This window comes from Asparagus officinalis, chromosome 9, assembly GCF_001876935.1.
Source record: "Asparagus officinalis chromosome 9, Aspof.V1, whole genome shotgun sequence".
NCBI classification, from domain to species: domain Eukaryota; kingdom Viridiplantae; phylum Streptophyta; class Magnoliopsida; order Asparagales; family Asparagaceae; genus Asparagus; species Asparagus officinalis.
The window spans coordinates 12609334-12627043 of NC_033802.1; the positions used below are offsets into that span (position 1 = coordinate 12609334).

A 17710-nucleotide genomic window follows, 5' to 3' on the forward strand; every position below is an offset into this window, starting at 1 on the left:
TAGCACCAAGTCTAAGAGAGTTTATTCTCTTAGCACAACATTACATATGGAACGGACTTAAACAATCTGCATACCAGCCCGATTCAAACGGTAGTCGGTAAAGACACTTCAAACACGTTGATGGCTGAGGGTTTACCAAAAATCCAATGAGTATTACGTTTATCTATTCAAAACGGAATGGGTAATCATAATAAGGAACAAAAGTTACTAACACATCAGCTTCACCAGTTGGTCTCGTGACTTGAACAACCAAGCTAACCTCAACTCCAGCCGAAGCTTTGAGGATAATAACTTCAGATGTTTGGCAACTTCAGAAATAGTAGTTGTATCAGCACAACGGCTGGTCCTACGATCAAATCTCACACAAAGAGCTTAACCTGGCGAGCATCTGAAGCATTCTCAGCTCGCTCTTCCCGACACTCCAATGAGTATACGAGTCTAAACTGTATCTCCTTAAATCTCCGACGGGTATATAAGGTTAAACTAATTTTCAAAACTCCCAGGAGTATACAAGTATAAACTGGTCCTCCTCACTCCAACGCCTTAAGAGCCTAAACTGTGTAGACTCTAGTTGATGTATAAGTATAAACTATGTTTACGCCGGTCAACACGTAGCCTTAAATCAATACCGGCCAAAGTGTTGCGATGAAGGTCAACACCGGTCAACACGTTGCAATGAAGGTCAACACCGGTCATCACGTTGTGATAAAGGTCAACACCGATCAATGCGTAGCCTTAGGTCAACATCGGTCAACACGTTGCGATGAAGGTCAATGTCGGTCAACGTATTGGATAAAAGTCAACACCGATAACCGCGTTGTGATAAAAGTTAATACCGGTCAACGCGTTATGATGAAAGTCAATGCTGTTAGACCCTAGAGGGGGGTGATTAGGGTCTTATGCCAATCTAATCCGATTTTATGCCAATTAAAACTAATTAATAAATTATTCTTGCAAGATAGATATACAATATGTTATGAGTAAGAATATGCAATATGAACAAGAGATATATCCTATATGGTGAAATATATGCAATGATATATAAACAACACAAGGGTAAACAATCTAAACTAAAGATACAAATTTGATAGGGTAATATAAATAATGCAAACACACAATATGATTACGGAGTTCAGACCTTCCGTCCTACGTCTCCGCTCCCCACTCTGGGGGAGAAATCCACTATCACAACCGGGTTTTCTAGGCTCACCCGAATAACGTTTATACCACACAATATCGGTTTTTAACGCTCACCGATCAACGATCACAATCTCATAGTGTAACTACACTCCACACCCTCTAAGTGTTGGTTTCTCCGTGTCCTTCCTCAAGTGCTCGGATATAACCTCTCCCTAGGTTCGTCAACCGACGCCACTCCTCTTGGAAGCAACCCTGTCTCTCACCACACACTCCTCTCGGTGTACTAGTGTAATACAAAGTGAATCTCACAATTAAAGCTCACAAATCAAATGATTGTTCTCTAAACAAGGTGAGAACTCAATTAAGCACAACTCTTAGTCACAAACCCACAATCCCAAATTATACTATGAATATAAATATAATAAGCTCAATAGGTTATGTGTGAACAAAGAGATAAATCAAAACAAGTCTAAACTCAATTTAATCTAGTAAAATAAATATGATAAGTTAAGTATAAATAAGATAGATAAAGAGTTAAAGAAAACTTCTCTAAAACAAGAGAGGAGGGATGTAGATTGAAACCCAAACAAGATTGATGATCTCCTCAAACTCTTGTGAAATTCTCTTCACAAACAAACTCTTAAACACTCTTTTAAACAAATACAAAACAAGCTTAAACCCTTGTTAAAATCTTTTAAAACATCTCTTGATAGTAGAAAATAGTTATGGAAAAGGGGTATATATATGGAAGAATAAAACAACCCAAAAAACCCTAAAACCCCACTAAAAAATAAAAATTAGCAAGTTACTGTTACTGTGCAACGTAACTTCAACGGTCGACCGTGACGGTCGACCGTGAGAAATAAAACTGCAAAACTGTTCTATGGACTACAGACGGTCGACCGTGGCGGTCTACCACACTGTAGTACGGTTGACTGTAATGGTCGACCGTACAGTTCACGGACAGTTTCTGATTTTGACAGATTCTGGAATTTTATGTATCTGACTTTATAAAATCAATTAAAAATAGTAAATCAACTCCAAAAATTATAAAGTTTTGAGGAAAGGTTCTAGACATATATATAAATATTTTAGAGAAATAATTTCTGAAATTTCACTTCCCAGTTGAGAGAAATAAATGTTTGAACACAGATATATAGTTTCTGAAAAAAAAAACTACAGAAAACTCGGTTTTGTAAATTCAATTAAAAATAAAAAAACAACTCCAAAATTAGTAAAACTTGGGGAAATATTTTTATATATGATAATAAAAATGTAAATGAAATTTTTTTTAAAATCACATTTCCCAATTGTGAAAACGCATCAGTTTTGCAAAAACATGCACGAACATGAGCTTATTAAAAACTTAATTTTGTAAATTCAAATAAACATAACAAATTAATTCAAAAATTGATAAAACTTTGGCAAACATTTATAAACATGAAATTAAACATATTAGAAAAATAATTTCTTAAATTGAGTTTCCCATTTGTGAAAACTCATGTATTTTGTAAGTGTGTCCAAAACATGAAAATGTGATATACATGAAATTTGATGTTTTGACATAAATAATGTTTTGAAACCCTATGAAATAATTTTATAGACTTAATGAAATATGTATACAATGATTGTTAAGTCCATAAACCAAAACTTGTGTATATATATAATTATATATATAAAAACCAAATATGTGTGTGTATATATGATTGAGCTTAAAGTACTAACACACATAATATAAAACCTAAACTAAATATACCCAAGCTTGATAGATCTTCGATGTAGCTTAACTTGATATGCTTGCGGATGAAGCTAGAACTTGGATCTTCAATTTGAATTGCATAAGCTTCACTCCATAATTTCCCCAACCTCCATTTGATATGATCGTGAATGCTCGATTTCATCGCTCCTCCAACATGTTGTTTGTCTACAATAAATAGAATTATACAAATACTAGACAGACAATATTAGAAGTAAATTATTTGTTAAACATCATCAAAACAAGAAGGCCAACAATCTCCCCCTTTTTGATGATGACAAACAATTTACAAAAATGATATATGCATGAAAGGAAATGAATATACAATATTGTAATTATCATGCATATAAACAAAAAGAATATACTCACAATATTTCTCCCCATTTGACAACATCAAAAAGGGGAAAAACAAAAGAAGGAAGAGAATGAAAGCTCCCCCTATCAATATGCATGAGTGAGTATAAAAATATAGGGATTGTTCCCCCTATCAAAATGCCATATAGAATATATGCAATAAAAGATCATGGCAAATATGTGAGCACGTATAACAAAAAATATGCTAAATATCATTCACATACAAGAGGATAATGAGAATACATATAAATATATCAATATAAAAAAGTGTCTCAAATGTACAAACATAAAAACAATATATAAAATAGATTTATGAAATCACAAGAAAGAAGACATGAGAACCATGTAAAAAGTTTTTAAATGAAAACAAATCAACCAATAAAATCATAAATCACAAGTAAATCATATAAGAACATAAAACCAAATCATCATTGATTTTTAAAAATCAAGAGAGGTAATTATATCTAGCTATTGAGCTAGTATCAACCCATATAAATATTTTAGCATCCGGTAACAAGATTTGGGAATAAACACCCAATAAACCCGGAGGGTATATAACTACAAACCTCTCATTTAAAATTGAAACTAATAGTCATGAAAACAAAATAATTAATCAAAGAAAAATTGCTTTCATATTTAAAGATTTCAAAGCATAATTTTCAAAACCAAGACAAAGAAAAATAAAAATCACTAAAGTTCTTGGTTTAAGAATCATATTTGTTTTGGTATCCAAGAATTCTTGGTACCAAGAGATTTAGGGACATAACCCCTATCATTTAAGCTCAAAGCCCTAGGGTTATGAACCCGTTTGGGCGCATATGGTGCACTAGCATGGTCAAAACAAAAATTATACACATGACCTTTCCGATTGCAATAGGTGCAATGAAGAGGGTTAAATAATTTGTGTTGACCAAGTGGGCGTGCACGGGAATCATTTGCAAATAAAGTTTTTTTTTAAATTATTTCGCAAATGAGAAACATCATTAGACAATGATCTATTTGGAACATATTGTAACTTAGAAGCATTTTGCATATCATAACAAAATTTTGCAAGATGTCCAAACATACCATAAACATCACATTTAAAAATATGTGGTCTACTAGAAACATTTGGTAAACTAGAATTATTTTTCAAATCAAAGCAAAACTTTGCCAAATGGCCAAAATGACCACAATGATCACACTTGAACACACTAGCATGTTTATGATGATCTTCGTGAGAATGAGCATGTGAATGTGTAAGTGTACAAGATGAAGAAGCTATATGAGATGCACAAGGAGTATTAGAATTCTTATGTTTGTGTACATCATAGCAAAATTTAGCTAAATGGCCTTTACGGTCGTAAATAGAGCACTTGTAAACTTTGCTATATATGTGTGCATAATGTGTGGATGATTTTGGTTTAGACTTAGCACACATATCCACAATCTTCTTATGGTTGTTAATACATGTAGTTAGAGTTGAATCTAAAGAGGAAATATGGTTTTAACATTATTCAACTCATCATTAGATATATGTGCATTAACATTAGAAGTAGAACATAAATAGTCATTTATAAAAGAAGCAGTATTATTTTTTATGTTCTCTACTTCTAACATGGCATTATCTTTTTCATGAGATAAGCTAGTTATAGATGTGGTTAATTTTTCATTTTCCAAAATTAACATGTCATTGTCTTCTTTAAGCATGGTATTTTCTTTTGCAATGACATCCAATTTTGACACTAGCTCCTCATGATCGGATTCTAAATTAACATGCCTGCTTTATAAATCAATAAAATCTTTTTGCAATTTGTTGTAGGCATGCAATAATTTTTTACTAGCACAAGCAAGTTCATCACTAGATAAATCATTAATGGATTCGAACTCGTAAACCTCACTAGGGCTATCGCCTAGTGGTCATGTGCATGATGCTCCATATGAACTTGAAGTCGGATCCTCCAAAGCTTATCAGATCGCCTCCAAGTCCCCTTGATGTGCTTCAATAAATTTTCATAAGGTATAAGCACTATCAAAATGAACAAACTTGTTAGACATAGATGAATCAAAAGCATTTAGCAAATATTCTAACAAAATTTTGTTCATGGTAAATAATCTTTTATCATTTTTACACCACTTGGATTTCTCCAAAGTGGGCACAATATAATCATTATCTATAATTTCCTATAAATCAAAATGTTTAGATCTAACAAATAGCTTAAATCTAACACACCATTGGTCATAGGGGAAATTATCTAAACGAGGAGCAATATTCATGGCATAACCTAAACAAGATGCACCTTACATATCCATAATATATGTATATATGTGCAAGTAAGATAACAAAGGAAATCTAAATAAGATTAGCACAAAAAGATAACTTGGATCTTTAACTCAAGGTGATTAGATTTTAAATCAAAGAGCATCAAGCTCTGATACCAATTGTTAGACCCTAGAGGGGGGTGATTAGGGTCTTATGCTAATCTAATCTGATTTTATGTTAATTAAAAGTAATTAATAAATTATTCTTACAAGATAGATATACAATATGTTATGAGCAAGAATATACAATATGAACAAGAGATATATCCTATATGGTGAAATATATGCAAGGATATATAAACAACACAAGGGTAAAAAATCTAAACTAAAGATACAAATTTGATAGGGTAATATAAACAATGCAAACACACAATATGATCACGGAGTTTGGACCTTCCGTCCTACGTCTCCGCTCCCCACTCCCGGGGAGAAATCCACTATCACAACCGGGTTTTCTACGCTCACCCGAATAACATTTACAGCACACAATATCGGTTTTCAATGCTCCCCGATCAACGATCACAATCTCACAATGTAAATACACTCCACACCCTCTAAGTGTTGGTTTTTTTGTGTCCTTCCTCAAGTGCTCGGATACAACATCTTCCTAGGTTCGTCAACCGACGCCACTCCACTTGGAAGCAACCCCGTCTCTCACCACACACTCCTCTCGGTATACTAGTGTAATACAAAGTGAATCTCACAATTAAAGCTCACAAATCAAATGATTGTTCTCTAAACAAGGTGAGAACTCAATTAAGCATAACTCTTAGTCACAAACCTGCAATCCCAAATTATACTATGAATGTAAATACAATAAGCTCAATAGGTTGTGTGTGAACAAAGAGATAAATCAAAATAAGTCTAAACTCAATTTAATCTAGCAAAATAAATATGACAAGTTAAGCATAAATAAGATAGATAAAGAGTTTAAGAAAACTTCTCTAAAACAAGAGAGGAGGGATGTAGATTGAAGCCCAAACAAGATTGATGATCTCCTCAAACTCTTGTGAAATTCTCTTCACAAATAAACTCTTAAACACTCTTTTAACTAAACACAAAACAAGCTTAAACCCTTGTTAAACTCTTTTAAAACATCTCTTGGTAGTAGAAAATAGTTATGAAAAATGGGTATATATAGGGAAGAAGAAAACAACCCAAAAAACCCCAAAAACCCACTAAAAATAAAAAAACAGCAAGTTATTGTTACTGTGCAATGGTAACTTCGGTGGTCGACCGTGGCGGTCGACTGCATTGTATCACGGTCGACTGTAGCGGTCGACCGTACTGTTCACGGATAGTTTCTGATTTTGACAGATTCTGGAATTTTATGTATCTAACTTTGTAAAATCAATTAAAAATAGTAAATCAACTTCAAAAATCATGTAGTTTTGAGGGAAGGTTCTAGATATGTAGATAAACATTTTAGAGAAAGAATTTCTGAAATATCACTTCGTAGTTGAAAGAAATAAATGTTTGAACACAGATATATAGTTTCTAAAAAACTACAGAAAGCTCGGTTTTGTAAATTCAATTGAAAATAACAAAACAACTCCAAAATTAGTAAAACTTGGGGAAATATTTTTATATATGATGATAAACATGTAAAAAAGAAATTTTTCAAACTATATTTTCCAATTGTGAAAATACATCAGTTTTGCAAAAATATGCACAAACATGTGCACGAACATGAGCTTATTAAAAACGTAATTTTGTAAATTAAAATAAACATAACAAATTAATTCCAAAATTGATAAAACTTTGGAAAATATTTATAAACATTAAATTGAACATGTTAGAAAAAAAATTCTCAAATTGAGTTTCCCATTTGTGAAAACTCATGTATTTTGTATGTGTGTCCAAAACATAAAAATGTGATATACATGAAATTTGATGTTTTGGCATAAACAATGTTTTAAAACCTTATGAAATAATTTTATAGACTTAATGAAATATGTATACAATGATTTTTAAGTCCATAAACCAAAACTTGTGTATATATATAACTATATATATAAAAACCAAATATGTGTGTGTATATATGATTAAGCTTAAAGTACTAACACACATAATATAAAACCTAAACTAAATATACCCAAGCTTGATAGATCTTTAATATAGCTCAACTTGGTATACTTACGGATGAAGCTAGAACTTGGATCTTCAATTTGTATTGCATAGTCTTCACTCCACAATTCCGCCAACCTCCATTTGATATGATCGTGAATGCTCGATTCCATCCATCCTCTAATATATTGTTTATCTATAATAAATAGAATTATACAAACACTAGACAAATAATATTAGAAGTAAATTATTTGTTAAACATCATCAAAACAAGAAGGCCAACAAATGTTGGTCAACATGTTGTGATGAAGGTCAACTCCGATCAACGCGTAACTATGGGTCAACGTCCATCAACGCGTTGTGATGAAAGTCAACGTCGGTTAGCGCATTGTAATGAATGGCACTGTGTCGATAAATTTTAGCCAAAACAAGGCTCAGATCAATTCCAGAACAAAAGATAATCCCAGGGAGTTAATCGTAATTCAGATATGAACCTCCGACGAAGATAATCAATTCAACATCGACTCAACGACATGAGCTAAAATCAGAGATCAACACACAGGTTTTAATTCGAGACTTCGATAACGGTCAAACGATTAACGCAGCACCGAAAAAATTTTAGCTATTCAATAAAATACTAAGTAGACTGAAAATTACAGAAGTCAAGAACCAAAGCTAATTATAAGTCCTTTTATGCTGACTGAAGGTTGGATCTATCATATCCAAAGTAATTCAGGCTCTTCTATAAAAGAAATGAGACTGAAACACTTTGGATAGGGTATCTGTAGGCGTCAAAAATTACCTACGGGTTCCCGCATGTAGTTCGAGATGAAGAGAAGATGATGAACATTATTATCTGAGTCAAGGAGGATTATCTGAAGTCGACAATCAAATGAAGTGAGTCGACAAAACTTACGAATCAACGGGACAGCAGAATAACAAAGAGATGATCTGATCAGAAGTTATGTCTCACTCACGAAAGGCGAAACGTCACTCGTGTCTCATCCGTTCCACGTATGATTCACCTATGGGAGATTGTAGATCTTTTTCTCGGCTTTCTGACGCACTTCGAATCACGTCGTTCCGAAAACGGATCGGAAAGTTATGTCAAAAACAGTCAAAATGGGGAAAACAGCATATCAGCTAAGGCCAAGGCACATTTGTGTCTTGTCCAGGGCCGAGACAGCCTCGGCAAGGCCAAGACAGCATCGACCAGGCCAAGATAGCCTCGGCCTGGCCAGGACTGTCCCGGCCCCAAAAATGCTATTTTACGCCCGTTTTATCACCATTAACTATCTCGATTCTGATCCAGAGCCTCCCCAACTGATTTGAGGTTATCTTTGAATGTATTTAAGTGGTTACAACTGAGGGTAAAATCAAATTGTTCGTTCTTATCTAAAAACAGGGCTTCTAAAGCCTATAAATACAGCCCTAGGGCCTTCATTTGCACAGATCCAGAATTCTGAAGCCTCGGCGAAGCTCTATCGAATTGAAGAGTGAGGAGCCATGAATTTCAGAGAAGAGTGAGTGATCTTGGTGAATTCTTCAGCATAAAGATGAAGAGTTCGAGAGATCTGCACCCGTTCATCTATTTCCTTAAGATCGTACCTAGCTGCGATTCTCGAGAAGAGTGATTATCTCTCTTTGTCAAGATAGTTACTTCAATTTCTTGTCTCCTTTGTAAAGTAAAAAAATCTTTATATTGGATCTGATCGGTTGGTGGTCCACAGATAAACCCCAGCACATGCCAAGATCCTACGTAAACAGCGGGTGATAAACTCTGTTATGTGTGTTTTCAAAAAGTTATAATTTTTATTTTTATTTGTTGAGATCATTGTAATGACTAAAGTTGTGATGAGTCCATTAATGAAAGAACCAACTTTTGACGCAAACAACGTGCTAGTTGTGAATAGTACGAGTTGGTTATGAAGAGGTTACGAGTTGGGTGTGAAGGTTACGAGTTGATTGTGAAGGTTATGCGTTAGATGTCAAGGTTACGCATTGGTTGTCAAGGATACAAGTTGATTATGAAGGATACGAGTTTGTTGTAAAGGTTACGCGTTGGTTTGTAAAGGTTACGCGTGGTTGTGAAGGTTATGAGTTGGTTGTGAAGATTACACTTTGGTTGTGAAGGTTATGGGTTTGTTGTGAAGGGTTCGAGTTGTGAAGGTTATGAGTTAGTTGTGAACCTCGGCAATGAGTTGATTGTGATTGTTGTTAACTAACCTTCATAACCAACTCGTAACATTCACAACCAACGTGTATCCTTCACAACCAACTCGTAACCTTGACAACCAACGCATAACCTTCACAACCAACATGTAACATTCACAACCAACTCGTAACCTTCACAACTAACACGTACCCTTGGCAACTAACTCGTAAACTTCACAACCAACTCGTAACCTTCAAAACCAACATGTAATCTTCCTTTATAACCAACTCGTAACCGTCACAACCAACTCATAAACTTCATAACTAACTCGTAACCGTTACAACCAACTCATAACTTTCACAACCGATGTGTAACCTTCACAATAAACGTGTAACCTTCACAACCAATGCGTATCCTTCACAACCAACTCATAATGTTGACAAATAACGGACGTAATATTCACAACCAACTCGTAGCCTTGACAACCAACGTGTAACCTTCACAATCAATGCGTAACCTTTATAACAAACTCGTAACTTTTTCACAACTAACTCGTAACCTTCACAACTAACACGTGCTCTTGGCAACTAACTCGTAAACTTCATAACCAACTCGTAACATTCAAAACCAACACATAACCTTCCTTCACCACCAACTCATAAGCTTAACAACAAACTTATTACAGTAAAATAATAACAATATATACTCTACTTTAATCTCAAGTCATCGATTTTAAAAAAATTATAACTATATGTAAACTTAAGGGGGATGGCAACGCAACTCGCTATCACTGTCTTCAATATCGCAGTTTTCTTCGCCGCCAATGACTAACGCCAGGAAAGTTTCACCGTCGTTGGAAAATTTGGAGGGAACTAGAATTTTCCACCCAAAACCATTTTAAATCATCACAGTAATATCATGAGAGAGAGAGAGAGAGAGGAGAGAGGGAGAGAGAGGGGGAGAGAGAGAGAGAGAGAGAGAGAGAGAGAGAGAGAGAGAGAGGGTATTATGGTCTTCACATATTTTAAACTCTTGGGTTTTGTATTTTGGGGACTTAGGGAATTATGGCTTTGCTTTTGGGGGTTTTGGAAGCGTTAAAAAAGTCTTGGGGGCGGGCGAAATACTTGTAAGGAAGTTGGGGTTAGAAGCAATTTTCCCAAACTTATAATTTATACCAAGTTCAAATGCACCTTTAACTTTTAAAAAATTAGTTAGGAATAGAAAACATGTTAACCTAGAAAGTTTTAAGTAATAGAAAATGTTAACCTCTAATCAAAATATAAAGTTTCAATATCATTAATTAAGCATATTTTTTCTTGTTGTGAATGCTTTGAAAAAATTACTATAAATATTAGGCATATATGCTGTAATAGAACTTCAAATCATACATCCAAAGTTAAAATATTTGTTAACCAAATTGCCAGAGATGCCAAAAGATAAAAAATAGTTGTAAAGATTAGGTAAAGATTAGCCACACATATATATATTTTAAAAAGAAATAATGATTACCTAACCGAATCGCATCCAGGTGAAGACGAGATTTTTTTCTACTACAGACGCGATGGAACTAGGGCAAAGTCAAATAAAGAATAGTATTTTAATATTTTACATCTATTTGTATATTTGTACAAGCAGTTAATGATATTATTTCTCTAGAAATAATTTTTATATGGGTATTTATATCTATTTGTATCTTTTAAGGAGGGTATAATCAAAAATTATTTGATTATTTTTATTCCCACTTAAATAGGAATATCAATTCCTTGTTAAATGGTTGGGAATGACAATTCTCATATAAAGTGGAAATTAATAATAAGGGGGAATAGCAATTCTAATGTCTAAAAATATATCGTGTTTGGTACGCATGAATAAAGAGTTAGAAGTGCATTTCATTCCCACTCATTCCCAATACCAAACAAGGCGTAATAACCCAAGTAGATCTATCTTTCTAATACTCTGCTTGCCATGGATCAATATCTTAAATGCTATAACTTGATTGTTGCGCACTTATAACTTTGTATAACTTTATCCCCATCAATCAATCACACAAAAGTGGAGAAAATATCCAGAACACAAAAAACACATGGATATACATGGTTCGACCTATAACCCTTGTCCATGAGCGAACGAGGAGAATAACTTTACTAAATTTTGAGGAACGCAATATGAAGATCTATCAATCACTCAAATCACAAATAGACACTAAAAACCTAATATAATCTCTCTCAAATAATAGGAACAAAAGGGAGCAAGGATTTCACAAAAGAGAACTATATGTTCTCTATAATTTTGACTTTGTGTCAAAATTGCAGATTGATGGTTCTCAAAGAATAAATTTTGTACGCACATATGCATACATCCAAATGATCAGTTTCTTGTTGCCCATGGAAACAGAAGTACAACTCAAAGATAATTGGTTGGCAGCAACTAATTTGAATCCTATTGTAAGTGGGATCTTGATATCTTTGTTCAATTTGAACTTCAAATATATCACATTATTATATTCAAGGTAATAGAACTCCCTCTCCTATTCTAGATAAAACTCAACTCTCGGTCAACGCTAACTAAGACGAGAAAAAAAATTCGGACCGTATTCGGGTCACCATAACATTGACCATCCCACCCATCTAAAGTCTTTTGGGTTCATTTATGGAAAAAAAAAACAGAGAGCTAGAAATATAAAAGGGAAAAGTTCATCTTAGCCCTAGATTTGAAAAAGAAAATTTTAGCTCCAAGCTTTATTTTAAAATGAATAGAAATGAATTTTCAGAAAAGTCCCTAGGAACCAAAAAGTAATAATCTTGTTTTGGTGTTCCCATTTTCGTCAAAATACAATTTAAACTCAAGTAGTTGACAAGTCTACTTTAACAATCAAGGCCGACAACTCAACCGACAGGGCGAGACGACACCCCTCAGTGTTGACTCGAAAGGCGGTGTTAGTCGGCACGAAAGACGGTGTTAGTCGACACAAAAGGCGGTGCTAGTCGATCTCCTTCTATTGAAAAACTTGTCGCCAGTCCACTCGTCCACTTGTAAGGCGGTTACAAAGTCGGCTCAAAGGGCATTACTTCTCGGCGAAGCTAAAGAACTATTTTAGTCTTGCGCCCCTATTTCTATGACAACGTATCAATATCGCATTTAAAATAGGACAGGCGCCATCATAACTCTAGCTCAAATGCTCTTCATGACTCATCGGACCATATGGGCCCTGTCATGCCGCCAATCTTTTCTCATTTAATGCTGAATCTTCATGACTCATCGGACCATATGGGCCCTGTCATGCCGCCAATCTTTTCTCATTTAATGCTGAAGCGACCTTTCCTCCACTCGCTGGCCGACACCTGTAAAGCAAGTGCCGACGTGGCCACCAGCTCACACTTCACCACCGTCCTTCTGCTCTCGGTCGAAGTGACCAATTTGTCCTTGCCTTCTTAGTATAAATACAGGTACTATTCTAATTTTTAGAGCGTTCACAAATCTGATCCTCAAACGCACATACTGCACAATTACAAGAACACACAGATCTTCCTTTACCATACTCAAGTCATCAGCTAACTTGATCGTCGGAGGTACAACGGGGGAATCAAACCACATCCTCTTACGTATTTTCTATTCGTGCAGATCTTTCAGATATCTAACTCAAAGAACTAGACATAAAGTCAGAGAAGGAAGCGAACGCTCTTCAATACTGAACAAAACCAACCTAACCTGGATCAAACTGATTGTGTGATCATATTAATCATCAACAAGTCTTGTACCCAAAATAGTTTGTGTAGAATCTTTAGTGTTAGAGTATCTATACATATTGTATGCTTATAGGTTTGATCGAAGAGGAAGATATTTTGAGTATTATTCTCTATGCTTATAGGTTTGATCGAAGAGGAAGATATTTTGAGTATTATTCTCTATGCTTATAGGTTTGATCGAAGAGGAAGATATTTTGAGTATTATTCTCTGAAGTGTTGTCAGTTTTTTGAAGGTGTTTAGATTTCTTCTCATTTGTTATTTTACACTACTATACTTATATTAACTAATAATCTTGCTTTTGCATAGAGAAATTATTGTATCAGACGTGTTATTTCTACTCTAATTTGAATTGTGATAACTATTTATCTTTAACAAAATAATTTTTTTTAGTAGTGAAAATTTATAAAGTTTATGAAAATATACCATCAATATATTTTAGAATTATTGTTCATATGACATTTATTGAAAAGTTAACTTTTTTGGTAGAAGTTCTTTATATGTTTGGTTTTTAAAATTTTCTTTTGTGAAGTTATAGGAGAAAAATGAGAATATTGAAAGTGAAGTGTTTGTGAATGTCCTTCCAAGTGAATAGTTTTTTATGTTAAAAATTCGTCGACTATGGAATGAAGTAAATTATTTAAGTTCACTATGCATATTACCCTGCTACTGGGCAATAATTTTCATTGCATTCATCTGGCAATTGAGGAAGTTTTGCAAAGTCTGATTTTATAATTTAAAAATATTTAGTACTCATTCATATTGTTTCTTAAATTTTGAAAATATTCTTTTATGACATTGTCAAATGCTATTCATGAAAGTTTCAAAGTTTCTATTATTCCAAATTCTAAATGTTTCTATATACAAACAAACTTTCTATTGACTCATTAGAGTGAACTTGTTTCAATGTAGGTTTTACTGTAACCCTTCTATATATAAACAAACTTTCTCTTCATGTGAAATTTTATTTGTAATATGGAAGAGCATAGCATGCCTAGGATGCACTTTGATATATGTTCCTACTGTCATGTGTCTCAAAATATACTACGCATTTTGGATGCGTGACAATAGCCATTTGATAATCATAAGTTGCTTCCAAAAACAGCTAAGGTGTTTGGTAAAACTATGCTTAAAGATCATTGTAAGTAAAAATGATCAACGTAGACATAACTTTAGCTACCAAAAAAGACAAATATAATTTTAGATAGAGGGTATATATGGTGTAAGACTACAAAAAGCAAGAGTTGCTTTTAAAAGCATTTTCATGTTAAAAGCAAGCTCACTAAAAGCAGAATTAGTTTCAATACACATGCAAAACAAATTATCAAACACCGTTATTGATCGCTTCTTAAAAGATGAGCAGAAACATTCTGACAAAGCAAATCTCAAATTGGTCCTTATTATACCCAAAATGATCATATGAACAAGCTTGATATCACCAAGTATATTAAAAAAACACATTACGAAGAGACGTTTTATTATTAAAAAAAATATGCAAATTTGATTGACTCGTACATCATTTCTGTCGTAACATGGAAAGCTTCCATTAAACCGACAAATCAATTTCTATCTATTGGCATGTCTTACAGCAAGCGAGCGAGCATCATCCCTCACAATTTATTCCATATATATGACCAACAACTAAGTAAATCCTATATATAACCAAACGCACAACAAACTCCTCTATTCTCTAGCAACTAAGATTAGTCCCAGGATCTACACCAAACTGCCCACAGTACTGCTTATAATACGCAATCCTATTATCAACCTTCGCCTGCTCCTTGCCTCCGCACTCCTGGCTGTTGATCTTCTGGATCGTTGCTCCGAACCCACCGCCGGAAGTCATGATCGTGTGGAGCCCATTGTTGCACCAGTACCAGAGCGCCGCCTTGAACGAGACTAGGACGTCGTTGGCGACGGTTTCGGGGTTGTTGAGGCCGTCGAAGCCGATTTTTTGGCCGGCGGGGCCGTAGTTGTAGTTCCAGGTTAGCTGCAGGGGGCCTCGGCCGTAGTACTGTTTGTTGGCTGCGCAGGGGTATTGAGTATACTTTGGGTCGCAGTAGGCTTGTCTTGTTGATGGGTCCTCTTCTATGCTGCAGAAAACTGTGAAGGACGTGGGTTAAGAGAGTGGTTAGAATAGTAAATGCATATTTAATTTACAGTATACATAGTTGAGGGTGATAATTTGATCTCTCTCACGTACCACCGTAAGTTGAGCGCTTTGGGTTAAAATTGGACTCACACATAGAGACAATATCAACTTTTTTAAAATCCGCATTAAATTCATAGCCAGTGAAAATAGAACATGGGTATGCTCTAATATATGTGTTGTGATGAGGGTTGAGGGTTACAATTTTGTGCTCTTAACAGTCTCAACTTCTCGCATTGAAAAATGCTGTATAAAATTTTCTATATATTTTTCAACCGTGTGAACTAAGAGCAACATCTGACTAATATGAATAAAGTTGGAATAACATGCGAATCTAGCTACCACGACTTGAAGAATTAAAATTGCCTAATGCCTTGTATTACCTGTGCGTAGCTTTTCTGTTAATTAAGTAGTAGACAATGTAGAAGAAAAGATGTACGCTTATACAGTATGATTTCCTTGAGGAAAATTGCCTATTGTTTTTCCTTGCAGTTATGGTATAATTATTAATTAACTAAAAACTTACATCCAGTCTCAAGCGTAGCATGAGCAAAGAAAGCAGCAATCTCCCTCTTGGAATCGTCCACAGTCCCCGTAGTTCCAAAGTTGGGACACAACGGCAGCGCATCAAGAAACGCCTGCCGAGTGTAGAACCCTTTTCCAGGGCAGCTCGCCGCCGCCTGGTTGATGGATGCCCGTCGAAGAACGCCTGGGTCACTTCACTGCCAACGTCGTTGCCATTGTTGATCGGGGTCGTGCACGGCGCCGGCCCTGGCATCCGGGCGCCGCGAGTATGGGGGGCCGTTGCCGCAGTAGCCAGCGCTGCTGCACAGCAGACACCGGCTGCGCACACGCCAGTTCTTGGCCGAGGGCTGCCGGAGGGTTAGGGTGAGAGCGAGGGCAAGAAGTAGGCAGATTTTGGTCGCCATGTTTTGGTGTGTTGATTGTTGTTTGAGACTATGTTGTGGTTGTGGCGAGGTATTTATAGAGGGGTGAGGGGAGTGCTTATTGTGTTGGTAGGCTGGACTTTTTGGTAAGAGATTTTGAAGGGGGGCAAAAAGTCCTGTAGGGAACCTCTACAAAAACCTCTACAAAAAGGGATGAAAGCGGCATGTATTTGAATATAGATTTTAAAGTTGATGATTGTATCCATAGATCATCCTGATGGTCCAATATTCTGATTGTATGAATTTAAAATTGATAGTGAAACGTGTGTTGTATCCTACTTTCTGTCCATGTAACTTTCTGCTGAGATGTGCTCAGCAGAGAGTGTCTTTGTGTCGGTAGGATGGAATTTTGGTGGTAAAACTTTTGACTCGGGATTAGTAAGCATGTTGGGTATTTTCACACGCTATTAGGGGTGATCCGATTGAATTTGGTTTTGTTATGGAAGGCAACACAAAGACTTGCAATTTAGCAAGAAGAGTCTGAAGCGGAGTTGGGGATAGAACTTCACAAGTTTGTGGAAACTTTTGGCACGTAGGAAGAAAAACGTGGCAAGACTTGGAATATGTATGAAGAAAATATTGTATTGCCTTAGCTTGACCCGAGGACGTGGAGCGTCGTCGCTCCTTACTTGACCTCTTCTATCATCTCAGTCTAAAAATCCTTCGCTTTCAATTCTTGTCGCTCGTTCACCTAAAATTTCCATGGAAAATTAAGGCATCTGTTTGGCGCATCCAACAGAAAATCTCACATCCCTTGCTCAAGGACTTTTCAACTCCGTGTTCGTTTTGTTGAGTTGTGGATTTGAGTAAGAGGTTGTGCTTGCCCACTGTTTGACGCAAGAGGTAACGTTGACAATGATGCGTATGCTCGTGATGAATAGTAAATACTAACCTAAGAGTGAGAGGGAGGGAGGGAGTAGAGAAAGGAAATTTCTTTTTTTCTTTCCCCGCGGCAGAGAACCAAAAAGTACTTACCAATACCAAACAACTGTTACGGAAAAGTCAGGAATCACAGAAAAATTGAGAGAAAATCAGGACTATAAGTCATGCAGCAAGTACATAAACCATACGACCACAATACCAGTATAAACGAGAGA

The 17710-nt window shown here is 35.4% G+C and overlaps 1 pseudogene; it reads right to left on the reverse strand.

The window, feature by feature from the left end:
* Positions 14963-16507, reverse strand: LOC109824700 (annotated as a pseudogene).